The sequence below is a fragment of the Podarcis bocagei genome (assembly GCF_964188305.1).
Source record: "Podarcis bocagei genome assembly, chromosome: 7".
In the NCBI taxonomy this organism is placed as follows: Eukaryota; Metazoa; Chordata; class Lepidosauria; order Squamata; family Lacertidae; genus Podarcis; species Podarcis bocagei.
The window spans coordinates 76709172-76722772 of record NC_138132.1 but is presented as its reverse complement, the minus strand read 5'-3'; the positions used below and the strand labels follow the sequence as shown (position 1 = coordinate 76722772).

Genomic DNA, 13601 nt, shown 5'->3' with positions numbered 1-13601 from the left:
CACCACCTCTCTTTCAGCTGAGTCACAGATGGTAGAATTGGAGCTGCTGACCTTCAGCTCCTTCTCCAAATATTTGTTCTTCTGCCTCAGATCTATCTTTCAACTACTGGGTAATCTGTCTGTCAGGCACACAGCCACTTTAACAAAAGAAATCCTTCTTTGACTTTGTATTCTTTATTAGTTTCCCCCAGTTTCCAGCTGTCACGAAGGGTGGGTGGCCCTTTCAGTTTGTTGGGCCAGGCATGTGGACCGTTGCTTGGATTGCCGTGCACCCAGATGTGCTGAGTGGTAATGCCGAAGACGCGCCATCAACATGCTTTTGTTACATTGGTGCCATAACTTGAAAGTGTGGTGTCAGCTGAGTGGCACTTGGGACAAGTTCCCCCTTTGCCCAATAAAAGCTCACTCAGGACCCTTAGATCTGCCAACCTCAGGTGTCCAAAAGTGGAATGCGCATGGCACCATGTATGCATTTCCTTTTGTGTTTCGTGAACCTTCAGGGCACTCAGCTGTGCAAACTTTGCACCCCTTCCTCCCTCTAATCACATTTACAGTCATTTACTGAACCCTGATTCCAAGCAAGTTACCTTAAATAGAACAGGAAAAGTTTATGAAGCCTCTGTCTTGGAAACTTGTACATTTCTGGCAAACCTAGACCTGTGGAATCCTTCTCTACATAACTGGAAATTGTAAACAACTCTGGAGATGAATCTTTTGAGACTCTGGGGTGGCTCTTGAGGACACTTCTGTACCAAAATATAACAGTTAAACAAAGAGGAAAACCTACCTGGTATTTGGTCTCCTTGGTACCCAGAAGTTGGACGTGAACCTTTATTTTGAAGTTCAGGGAAGATGCCACAAATATTAGCGATGGCTCTTTAAGGGGGATGGGGGACAAAACATGGACACAGGAAGCTACTTTATACTGAGCCAGACCATTGGTCCATCTAGCTCGTTATTGTTTACACTGACCCACCGTGGTTCTTCATGGTGTCAAGCAGGGGTCTCCACCAACCCAAATAATTGATTCCAGGGATTGAACCTGGGGCCTTAGGCATGCAAAGCAGATGCTCTGCCATCAAGATGCTGCTTCCATAATCATTTTCTTTTATTGAAAGTTTTCAACACAGAATACAATAAAAACGAAACTAATCTAAATAGAAATAAAACAGACAGAAAAGATAGGGGAAGAGGAGGAGATATCAAGGTTGTGTCTTAACCCTTATTCCACACAAAGGGTGAGCCCTCCCTGCTCTCACCTTGGAGTTTTCCCCTCTTCCCCCATCCTCCTACCCTGGGAGATTCTCTCTACCCCACCCCTCAAACAGGGCCCTTCATCTTCCACCCATCAGCGCTCTCTCTCTCTCTCTCTCTCTGTTCATTAACCCAAAATAGGAAACATCAAAAAACAAAACGTAAATATAGAGATAGTGTTAGGAAAAGAAAGCAAAAAATAGAAGTCATAGAAAAGGAGAGATAAGAAGAAAAAATAAGGGCTCACGATATAATCAGGGCTTTGATTCTTCATCTACCAATTATGTATATAAAGATTATTCAAAATATGCAAAATATACACTCCAGGATAAGATGCTGCTTCCCACCGTAAAATCAAAACATTTATGACAGATAAAAATGTGAAATGATATCAAACTCTGGGAAAAGGCCCTCAGAGGGAAGTGCAAGTCTGATATTTTCTCTTTATTCATCACAGTCATCTTGCTATAAGGTCTGTGGAGCAGACTCCCTGTACATCGCAGTTGAGAGCTAGTTCATTATATCTTGCTTTTGGTGTTTCATTGGATGATGATTTTTATTTTAACCTAGGCAGACGCTGCCAATCCTCTGTAAGGCCCTCTCTCTTGCTGGGCAGAGTGAGGAGTGGCAACTGGGAGGTATAGTGCCGCATCAGTACTGGATTTCAACATACCCTCTTGATGGTGCTGAAGAAAGCAGGGTGGGTGGGGAATCCATTGCCTTCCGTTTTGGAGTTGGAACCTTATCTAGTATAACCAAGGGAAACTGCTGCGGAAGAAGACTTCTTGCTTTACATTGTGGGTTGTTGGGTCCTTTGCCTTCTCTGCCCTCTCTTCGGTTTGGGTTAGAAGGCTGGCTAACAAGGCATACACTTACTCAGAAGTTGCTGCCAGCAGCCTTAAAGCTGCTACAGAAGTTCTGTGAGCTGGCTTGCTTTGTGCCAGGCAGAAAGAGACTCTTTTGCTCACTATTATAGAAGAGAAGCTGAAGAAAGGGCCCCTGCTCCTGGTACTTAAGAATGTGACTGTGGAGAACCTCAGAGACTAATTTGCTGGAAACCTTCCCTGTCCTAGCAGTCCTTCCGGTTTTCTTGTGGGGGGATCTAGCAGGAGAGATAGAAGCTAAGCAGCCGCTCAGTAGGGCTAGGCAATATATCAGTATATTGTCCAACACTGGTTTGAAGTTCACAGTGTGATAATTGTTTTATAATATTTGAGCTGGCAATATATCGCGAATCACAATGTGTGCAAGGGTTAGGCGATACCTGGTTTTCAACATTATGATAACTCACCAGCTAAACATTGCAGTAATTCACTAGCTAAATGTTGCAATGTTATCACCAGTTAAACATCATAGTTACAGCAGCTAAACATTGCAGTGTTATCACCAGCTAAGCATCACAATCTACCACAATATCTGAAACAAGGATGGAACTATACAGAGGCAAACAGGACAATGTCCTGGCAGCTGCTACTACGTAGGGGTCTAAAATGGACAAATGACAATATTATCAACCATTGAACACTCAGTTTTATCACTAGGCATGCCAAAATGCACCCCAACAGGACTTTTGGTTTTTGGCTTGGCTACCAAATGGTGGGATTCAGGGCAATCCAAAGTACGGCGATGAGTCATATTGAATACAAACAATCTGGTACTGCCAGTAGCGGCATCCTGCAAGGCCTTGCACTGGCGACGGGAGATGGCAGCAATAGTAGTGGCAGCCTGTGAGGACTCGTGGCGACACAAGCAATGGGGCTTGCGAGGCCTTGCCATGGTGGCAAGAAGTGGCAGCAGCCTGCAACAACTCCTGGCAGTAGTGGGAGGCGGTGACAGAAGCTGTGGCAGCCTGCCTCAGCAAGGCCTTGCAGGCCACCTCTGCTTCTGCCACTGTCTCCTGCTGCCACTGCAAGGCCTCGCAGGCTGCCACTACTGCCGCCGCCATAACAAGGCCTTGCAGGCCGTTGCCACTTTTGCCACTGCTGTCCACTGCCGTGGCAATGCTTTGCAGGCTGCTGATTATTGTGCCCCTGCTGCCAGGCTGCTGCTGCTTCTTCCCCTCCCCTGACATTGTTGATTCTGCCGCCACCAGGCTGCTGCCTCTTCTGTTTCCCAGTAGATCTGCTGCCAGTCCGGCAGTCCCAGATTATTTGTGTTCATGTTGACTCATCACTGTACTTTGGATTGTCCGGAATACCACCATTTGTTAGCCGAGCCCCAAACCCAAAGTTTCATTTGAATGCATTTTGGCTTGTCTGCTGCTGAAAGTGACCATGAGGTGATTGATAATATCATTAATCCGTTTCAGACCCTTAAACAGTAGCAGTTGCCAGGACATTGTCTTGTTCGCCTCTGCATAGTTCCTTATTTCAGATATTGTGGTATATCGATATATCACGATATTTATCTGGTGATATATCACGATATTGAAAACCAGTTATCGCCCAGCCCTACTGTTCAGCTGCTCAGATTTGTTGGTAACTGGGCTCAAATTGAGCCTCTGTGGTGACTAGTGAGTATGGTGGTAGAAACTTAGATTGTGTCCCAGGGAGGACAAAGGGGAAGGGCTGTAGCTCAGTGGCAAATCATCTGTTTTGCATGCCAAAGGTCTTGGGTTCAATCCCCAGTGGCATCCCCAGGTAGGGTTGGGAGAGAACCCCTGAAATTCCAGAGATCTGTTGGCAGTCCTTGTAGGCAATGCTGAACTGGGTGGACATATGTTTTGTCTCTGTATGTATGAGGCACTCCCTGTGTACTGCAGCATGGCAGAACTCAATTTGTGGTCCTCTTTCAGTGGTGGGAAAAGGTAATTGTCATACTTGTGTTCCCCTTTTGGCAGCTGCTGCTCTTCTGATGTTGTGGCTAGACTCCATTGCTTGATGGCAGCAAACACAACTGTTCTTGGTTTGCCCTTTGCACACATGAAAAGTTGCAAAGGAACGATGAAAGAATTCAGTTATTGCCCTGGGCTTCACCAACCAGAAGGTTGGAGCTACAACTTCCATCAGTCCCAGCTACCATGGCTCAACTCTGGATGTCCCTTTTCATTTTTGTTATAGCTTACAGCCAAACAATACAGGAGTTTGTTTGTTTTTATGACTTCTGGTACATTCTCAATGATACTTTGGTTAGTTAGTTAGCAATCCAGAACAAATGCTCTTTAAAAGAGCTTTGGGGAAAGAGTGCAGTGGAACAACTTCTTTGACATGGCTGGTTCTGCCAACCTCTTTCCCAATAAGAGGTCCTGCACATCTTGGCATCTTCTGCCAGTGACCAGCCTGAGCAGGCAGCTGGAGTGCTGCCATGTAGCTTTTCTCTGCCAGGGGAAGGACTAGTGTGGTGCAATGGCAGCCGAACAGCCTTCAGAGCTATCTTGGAGACCTGCCCTGACTTTATAAAGAGCTGGGGCAGGCAGCGGGCACGACTCAGAGATGGTGTGTGTGTGCGCACACGTTGTACAATGGAGGAAGGAGACTGGGAAGAATAGGTAGGTGGACAGTAGCAACACACTAATGGTGAACCAGGTGTGCACAAAATATAATGTCCCAGCACCCTCAAATTTTCCAGGAAAAGTTGCATGCTTGATAACAAAACTGTGGCCTCCCCCCCCCCCCCATGTCCAGTTACTCTTAGCAGCCAGGTGGTGGATGGTTGACTTCAATGCCCAGAATATCTCCCTTGCAGCTGTTGAGACCACAGTGGCAGTCTCTGCAGCCCAGATGTTCAATTTATAGTGAGATCCCTTTAATTAAGACAATAAAATATACATGCTTTGGCCCTGTCAAGGATAAAGATGTTAATTTATGCTCTCTATCTTATTGTAGTTTTTGGTGAGTCACCCTGGGCTTCTTAACTCTGTCGTGGATTGTCAGACAATCCCTTGTCTTTTCAAGGGAGTTTTTAGTCAGACAATCCCTTGTCTTTTCAAGGGAGTTTTTAAAAGAGAGGTTACCTTTTTGTGTGCGGATCAATTAGATAATTTCAGCTCTCTGGTGCCTTTTTAGCTTCCAGGCTTATCACAAAAAAACCCCACATCAAAAGTAGGAATGTAATCCATAATACTGTCTTCTGCTCTGGGCATCTCCCTCAGAAATACAGCTACTCTGGTGTCCCCGTCCCCCCCCCCCAAATAACCTTTCTGTCAAAAAAATCACATTCCCCAGAAGGTTATGTTTTTTCTCCTTTTGCCAAGTCCTCATATCTCCTGGCCTCCGACTAAGAGCACAGCTTTACATATTTGTATTACACAAGCACTCATAAGAAATTTCATCTCCTTGTGCTGTGTAACCTGATCAAAAAAATACCGCTGCGACCTAGGTAGACCAGAATGGAGTACAGCCCATCGTGTTAACGCCAGGCAATGGGCTGCTGGAAAGCCTTCTGAATCCATTGTGTATGTGTGTGTTTGCTGATTTTCAGGTTACCGTCTGTGCATTTTAAAAAAATATATAAAAATCTCAAAATATTGTTTGTTGCCTTCTAATCTAAGCTTTTTGAGTTCCAGAACAGGCTGGCCCCCTGAGCAAAAAAGATTTTCACACTCTGAAGTGCAAAATTCCATTGGCGTGTGGTAAAATATCATCATAAATCTTTCATCTGGATGCTGCAGCTGTTGATTTCCTCCCTCCCTCCCCCCCATCCCTGCATTTGCCTGTGTAACCTGCTACTCTGTGTAATTCTGTCTGCTGCATAATCTTCACCTCTGATTAGGCAGGGCGTGACCCCCGGGTGCTCTTTCTTCCTACACAGATGCTTGCTGGCTTTGGTGAACAAAACAAGGCATGGAAACGTGAAGTGTGGTTGTGAGCTTTTCCTTTTTAAAGTGACACACACAAGAAAACCCCAGTAACAAATCACAGCAATAAATAAACAAAGAAATAGGCACTGTGTGATTACAGCTGATTGAAACTGTGATTTTGGAAACCCTGAGATGCCTTAATTAAAATATTAGTAATGAACACAGGGACACAGGTAGCTCTGCCTGATACAAAATCAGATCATTGGTCCATCTATCTCAGTATTGTCAACAGAGACTAGCAAGTGCCTCCCACCTGTGCTCTCTAAAGTGCAATAACAGCAAAGTGTTTTTATGTATGGGTTCTCATGGGTCTACAGTGATGCTCAATAGACCTGCCCTTTACCTCTTATCAATTGGGTATGCACCACAAGACATACTTCGCAATACTTAGCAATGCATAGAGGTGTTAACTCTCTTCAGGGAGAGATTTCCCTGAAGATAGGGAATTTGTTAGAAAAATTAAAACCGGTTATTGTGCCATCAACTTTCAAATTTGCAGGAATGTCCATTAATCCACATTTCCATCCATCTCTTCTGAATGGTCAACATGACATTGCTTGAGGTATTTCTCTTTTGAGAGCCAAAATGGTGTAGTGATTCATGGATTGGATGTAGACCGGAGTGACCAGGGTTCCAACCCCACCCAGTCAGAAAACCGTACCTGACTCACTGGGTTGCAATGATAAAAAAATTGTATGGGGTGATCATGTGTGCCACACTGAGTTCCATGAAAGGAAAGATCAGATAAAAATTGTACCTAACGCTGTGCTGAACATACAAAGTACTGTGCAGAATATACAAAGCAAACTGAAGATGTAGATAGAGAAACATGCTCATCATCTCAATTAAGGTAATGAAATCTAATTAAAGATAGCCAGAATGTGTGTACACAGAACAATTATGATAGCTGGAACATTGAACATGCAAATAATTCATAACAGGAATGTTTGCTTGAATAGTCAACAGTTGCTAGGGCAATAGTGCATATGGTATGCAATTGCAGTACATGATCAAATGAGAGCCAGTGACCAGGGTCTAGACAGCTGAGCCACTAATTCTATGTGCCCCAAACGGGTTTTGGGTTTCTGCCTCTCTGCTGCAAGATGCAGTGATAGCAATGGGCTTAGGTGGCTTTGAAAGGGGATCAGGCGTGTTTTACCAAAGACAGGTCTATCCACAAGGATGAGCTTTGCTAGTTAAAGAGTCTTCCGCAGTGCCATTCCTCTGAATATTGGTTGGTGCTGGTAGTGGCAGAGCAGTAGTAGGTAATTGTTATCTCCATCACGCCCATCCTGTGGCCTTTCCAGAAGTATCTGATTTGCCACTGTTTGCAAACAGTCTGCGTGAGCCTTTTTGCTTTATCCAGCAGGGCTTGTCTTGGGTTACTCAAGCAGCAGATCCCTTGTATTATGTGGCAAACCACTTTTCACTCTGCAGGAAGCTGTGTGTGCATGCGAGTGTTTATGTACAGTCACCCACCCACCCACAATCTTTTATTTTAAAATGACAAAAGATCTGCTTTGTTATGGAGCTTATGAAAAAGTTCCAACAAGAAGGAATTTCGCTGAATGGGAAAACCTGATGATGTGAAAATGTTGACACCCTTTCGCATTCACGCAGTGTTTGGGATGACAATCCCTTGAATGCTGGCAAAGTGGGGAGGTGCTGTCAGGTCCCTCAAATAACTCAGCAAGAGGGAATGGATTTGTGCAGAATCCCTACCCCATCCCCAAGTTTCCTGCCCTTGGTGTGACGCTCCTGCTTGCCGTGGGATGCCAACGTGGCAAGTCTGACCCCACTCCACCCCGCTTTTGTTTCTGTTTTAGCTGAAAGTACAAGAGAATTGCCGTTGATTCTGTGGGTTGGTTGGTTGTCTCCTGGTGTTGTGGTTTGTCACAACCACATCCTGCTGAACTGTCTCAGTTTCCTCTCGCCCCCATGAACTACTTTAAACCATATTTTTAACCACTTTTTTTTAAAGCAGTTCGGTCCTATGCAGCTCGGTGTTTTTGGTGATTTAGCCTTTTCAACCCCTATCAGTACTCTGTTGTTAAAAGGCCATTTTTCTTGGTGAGCTTCTGGGGGATCTTTGTCCCTCCTCTTGATATTTGCAAAGGCGAGGAATCTATTGGAGCTGCCTGTGCCGACTTCAAAGCTTGTTTTTAATGTTAGCAATAGATGCTGCAGCTGGTGCTGCTCAGCAATTAGATGCGAACTCAGTGCCAGAAATGGCACTTTAGTAGCAAATGCCAGGAGCCCTCTGGAAGGGCGTCTTCACTTGGGCCTCACCTTCCTCAAGGTTTAAAGTCTCAGGAACCTAATGGAATTTAATTGCCGGGGCACTTATTCGATGCTTAGTTAAACGCATTCACAGTACCCGTTAGTTGTTTAGGTAACTGTTTTGGTTATTGTGCTTGACACTGAGTGTGTTTGATTTACAGCGTCCTCTGTGCCCTGCGCAGCAATAGAAATGCTAATCAGGCAAAGTGCGGAAGGAGGAGGGTTGTGCTATCAATACTCCCTTCAGCAGCCCTGCTGCCAAATTTGCTTTGGTGGGAGAGCCCTAATCTGTAATCAGAGTAGAGTGGAGCAGGAAAGAGGTTGAGTGGGGAGAAGAAAAGCTGGGATCAGAAGTGTTTATGGCCTTCTTTTGAATTGTTCTAATAAGAATTGTCCCTTTCGTATTGTTTCAACACTTCCTTGCCTTACTAAGCATCCAGGAGGTTCCAGGTCAGCTGCTGCTGGGTCAGTTTCCTTGCAAATAAAGAAAGGGAGCACTTCAATCCTTGGGTGTATGTTGTGATACCTATTTGTTCATAAATATATAGGTTGAGCTGGGAAGAGAGCAGGCAAGCGACCAGATGCAGTTCTTTGTCTTTTCGTGCAGTGTCACAGTTGCCCCCCTCGCCTCCAAGGTAGTCGCATGACCTTGGAGCCTCCTCCTTCAAGTCCCTTTCACCCAACCGAACTGCAAAACTCAGACCTCTTTCTTCCTTGGCTACATCCCAACTACCAAGCTGTTTCTCTCTGCCCCCAACCAAGTTGTTCAGTAGTGAGTCGCCACCAGGCCTCAAAAGTCACCGTGGCTCATTTCAGTGAGTGTATTCTATCCATCAGTGCCTGTTGAGGAAACTCCTGTAGAGATTTGTTAAGAGAGAAGGCAGAATCTGTGCAGTCTTGTGGCCTTTAGATTTTTACACTTGGAAAGACTACAGGATTTGAGAGGAAGAGAGATTATGGGGGCCATGTTCTCATAACGTCTGTTCCTCTAAGTGGAACAACACTGTAGAACACCCTAGCTTGGTTCAGATGTCAAGCTAAACCATAGTTAAAATTACACTGTGTTTTGACCCACTGCTCAGACTACCCCTGAGCTCCTGCTCCAATCCTACCTTTGGCAGGCCCAGGAGGAAACAGTCTAGAGGCTGGCTTCACGTTATGTGATAACTAGCGCTTGTGTTTTGTTTGGACAGAAACATGTAACATGTAGCCAGCCTCTGGTCTGTTTCCTTCCTGGTTGCCTAAAGGAAGGAGCAGAGCATGCTAATGCATGTTGTTTGTTCACGTTAAACCATAGTTTAATTTAAAACTGGTTTAATGTGACATCTGAACTAGGCCCTCCTGTGTACATATGTGTGTGTATGCTTATTCTTATTATTCTGTTATATGGATTCACTTTTACATCCATCTAATGGCAGCTAAATAGCTCAGTTTGTTAGAGCATGGTGTTAATAATGCCAAGCCTGCAGGTTCAATCTCTGTACAGGACAGCTATTGCAGGGGGGTAAGCTAGATGATCCTCAGGGTTCCAACTCTACAATTCTATGAAAGCATAAAAACACCTGAAAAAGCAGAAAAACAGTTTCATTTTGTAATTTTTTTGTAAAAATGCCGCTGTTCACCCAGTTGTTTCTGGAAAGGCCAAAGAGTGGGTGCCTGTCACTGAAAGAGTGGACTTCTGATATTTTAGGGACTTTGAGAAACTGCTGAAGAACACAGTGACCTACTCGGTCTGTAAGAGATAAGGCAGCATCTCAAGTAACCCAGTACTGAGGTGTATAGGGCCTTTTAAGTTAGTATCAGAACCTTGAATGTGGCCCAGTAGCAGGTTTGCATCCAGCACAAATTCCTCAAACAAGGTGGGCTGTATCCAATGCCACTCCTTCTAAGAACAGACCTATTAAAATTAACAGACCTAAGTTAGGCACGTCCATTAATTTAAAAGAGCCTATCCAGAGTAGGATTAGCCTACAGCCTGATGCCTTGCTTATTGATGAAGGAACACAGGTAATAGCCTTAATCTGGGTCAGTTTGTTAGTCCATGTTGTTCAGTACCGCCTACACTGACTGGCAGCAGCCTTGCCTAGAGTTGCCATTGATTGAACCTTGGACTGTCTGCAAACTTGAGCTCTGCTGCTTAGCTGCAGCCCTTTGCCCTTTAGGCTGTAAGGGGCTTCCTGCCACCTGCAACCGCACCATCTCAATTCTTGATAAACCTTTACTCTGTATGGTTTCTTCCTCTGGAGCACTTGGCTCAGAGCATGGGAAGTGACAAGCTGCTAGGAACCCTCCTGGAGGCTTGTTGCTGCTGGTTGAGTAATGATCTGGCAGGTGGGCTTTTGCTATTGCAAACCCCTTTTCCTCACTGCAGGTGGGTGAGCAGGGTTGGCTTTGCCTTCCAGTTTTGATCCTGTTGGGCTGGATGATCTGGTGCAGGGATTTCTTTCTGTGTATGTGTGTCTACAGTACACAAAGTATGTTTACATAAGCATACGTTTTGCAAGTGCCAGTGCCTGAAATGCCAGGTGTCTGGGAAACCGTTTCTCTGGAGTTTCTCTTTAATTGTGCATGAAGAGTGAATTATGAAGTTTAGCAGTGAAACTTAAAGGAGTTTAAAGCAAATGGAAAGGAGCGTCTGAAGGAGCGTCTCCTCCCCCATCGTTCTGCCTGGATACTGAGGTCCAGTGCCGAGGGCCTTCTGGCAGTTCCCTTGTTGCAAGAAGCCAAGTTACAGGGAACCAGGCAGAGGGCCTTCTCGGTGGTGGCATCCGCCCTGTGGAATGCCCTCCCAGCAGATGTCAAAGAGAGAAACAACTACCAGACTTTTAGAAGACATCTGAAGGCAGCCCTGTTTAGGGAAGCTTTTAATGTTAAATGGACTATTGTATTTTAATATTTTGCTGGAAGCCACCCAGAGTGGCTGGGAAAACCTAGCCAGATAGGCAGGGTATAAATTATTATTATTATTATTATTATTATTATTATTATTATTATTATTATTATTACTATTACTATTATTATTACGTGTGTGTGTGTGTGTGTGTGTGTGTGTATATATGGGGAGAAAGTTTTTCTCTCATACTAGAACTGGGGTGGGTGGGTGTCGGGCATCATCCAGTTCAACTGTTGGTCAAAGGATTCCTAACAAGGCAGGGGTCAGCAAACCTTTTCAGCAGGGGGCTGGTCCACTGTCCCTCAGACCTTGTGGGGGGCCAGACTATATTTTGGGGGGGAAATGAACGAATTCCTATGCCCCACAAATAACCCAGAGATGCATTTTAAATAAAAGCACACATTCTACTCATGTAAAAACACCAGGCAGGCCCCACAAATAACCCAGAGATGCATTTTAAATAAAAGGACACATTCTACTCATGTAAAAACACCAGGCAGGCCCCACAAATAACCCAGAGATGCATTTTAAATAAAAGGACACATTCTACTCATGTAAGAACACGCTGATTCCTGGACCGTCCGTGGGCTGGATTCACCACTCCCACCCAAAATTGGTGTGATCTTACCTGAAATCAGTGCCTCCTGGCAGGGCACACAGCAGTGGCAGAGTGGGCGGCAGTGGCAGGTAGTGGTGATGGGAGTGGCGGCGGCACAGCAAAGCAACACTTCCAGTTTCTCCTCAAGCAGCGAAATGGGATGCACCACCCTGATTAGTTGCCCCCAGTGCATAGATCAAATAGTTATCTATTCTCCAAAGTAAGCTGACTGGAAGGAGACAAGAACAGAGCAGTAAACTGGCCAGAAGTGCAGTGGGCGGCAGCCTCTGTTGTGTGTATTTGAACTCATAAGAAACATCCTTATAGCTGGTCAGACCATTGGTCCATCTAGCTCAGGTTTGTCCGACTGGCCTCAGCTCTCCAGGTTTTCCGATGGGGGAATATTCCCAGCCCTACATGGAGATGCTGTGAATTGAACCTGGGTCCTTCAGCATGCAAAGCAGATGCTCTTGCCATTGAACTACCCTTTCCAACAGGGATCATTCATTTATGTCAAGGATATATTCTCAGTTCTGTGTCACAGTTTGGGAACTACTGGTCTGCAGTGAGAGGAGCAGTGGTCTAGCACCAAAACAAAAATGTGTAAGACTGAAATATGGTTTAAGGAACACAATCTGTGCCCCTTACCCTTGTAGCATGCCACCTATAAGCAAAAAATAGAGGCTGCTAGCAATGAATGCTTCTGCTTGGCTTATCTGACATCAGGTGTTACAGAGCGAAATTCAAAGAACATAAAGCAAGAAACAGAGCGGAAAGATGCCTCAGTGGGATTAATTGAGAGATAGTAAGCAGTGGCCTGTGACCTTTTGTGAAATGGTTTATGATAGTGTTTATTATTTTTTTCTGTGAGCGCGCGTACACACACGCACACATGCACACACGCTTTCCCGTGATGAAGGTAAAATACTTTCTTTGCAATATAAAAATAACAGTGCACTTTAGAAAGAAGTATATATCCCCACCCCATTTCTCTGAGCACAGAGGTGTTCTGAATTTTCAGTTCAGCGAAGCCGAAAAGGAACATATAGGGAAATAAATTGCTCTTGTTTTAAGCAAACTGGAAGACTGCTTCTGTTTGCTTTTGGCATCACGCCTTCTGCCTTTGCAGGTCTGAGCTTTGTTGCATGCAACATTGTGTGGCTCTGAATTCATTTCTAAAAACATTTTTGTTTCTGAAAACAGCCTCTGTGTACTCCATCCCCCCAAATCCTTCCATGCACAGTCAAATATCTGGCAGGCTTGGATAATAGTTTTGAGTTGACTATACCCGTTTAGTGTCTTTACTCTCTGTCTTACCAGATTGCCCCAGAGTGAGCCGGGGATAGCTGGTGGTGAGAAGATAACTTTTATCCTTTCCTGTGTATTGAATAAACATATTATTTCAAAATCGTTTTGAAATAGTGCTCAAAGATGCTTTGTTAGTTTTTCCAAAAAAGCAATCTTCTACAGTCTACCCCACTAGGCCTCCAGAGTTAATTTAGTGGCTGTTTTCCAATATTATCTTAATAGATTTCTAGCTGCAGACATGAAAAGGATTAGTAGGCTCTTAAACAGTAAATTTTTACGGCCATCTATAAACAGATTTGGTAGTGGCTCTGAATTCTTACCTTAGGACAGGGACACTTGTTCAGTGGAGGCTGGTTCATTAGAGCAAATGAGACACTGCCCTACCAGCCTCATTCTGCCCTTAGCTTGCCCCCCCCCCCCAACCTGCCTGACTTCTTACTTACAATTACTGTAGTCTAATCAATGGGTAG

The 13601-nt window shown here is 44.7% G+C and overlaps 1 protein-coding gene and 1 long non-coding RNA gene across 19 annotated transcripts in view; both read left to right on the top strand.

The window, feature by feature from the left end:
* The window catches only part of RERE (arginine-glutamic acid dipeptide repeats), a 357369-nt gene that overhangs the window by 175337 nt on the left and 168431 nt on the right, over window positions 1–13601 (top strand). The gene's annotated exons all lie outside the window — the stretch shown is intronic.
* Window positions 4889–5377, top strand: LOC308590818. The gene is made up of 2 exons (XR_014009918.1): window positions 4889–5111; window positions 5148–5377. It is a non-coding gene; the product is annotated as an uncharacterized lncRNA (long non-coding RNA).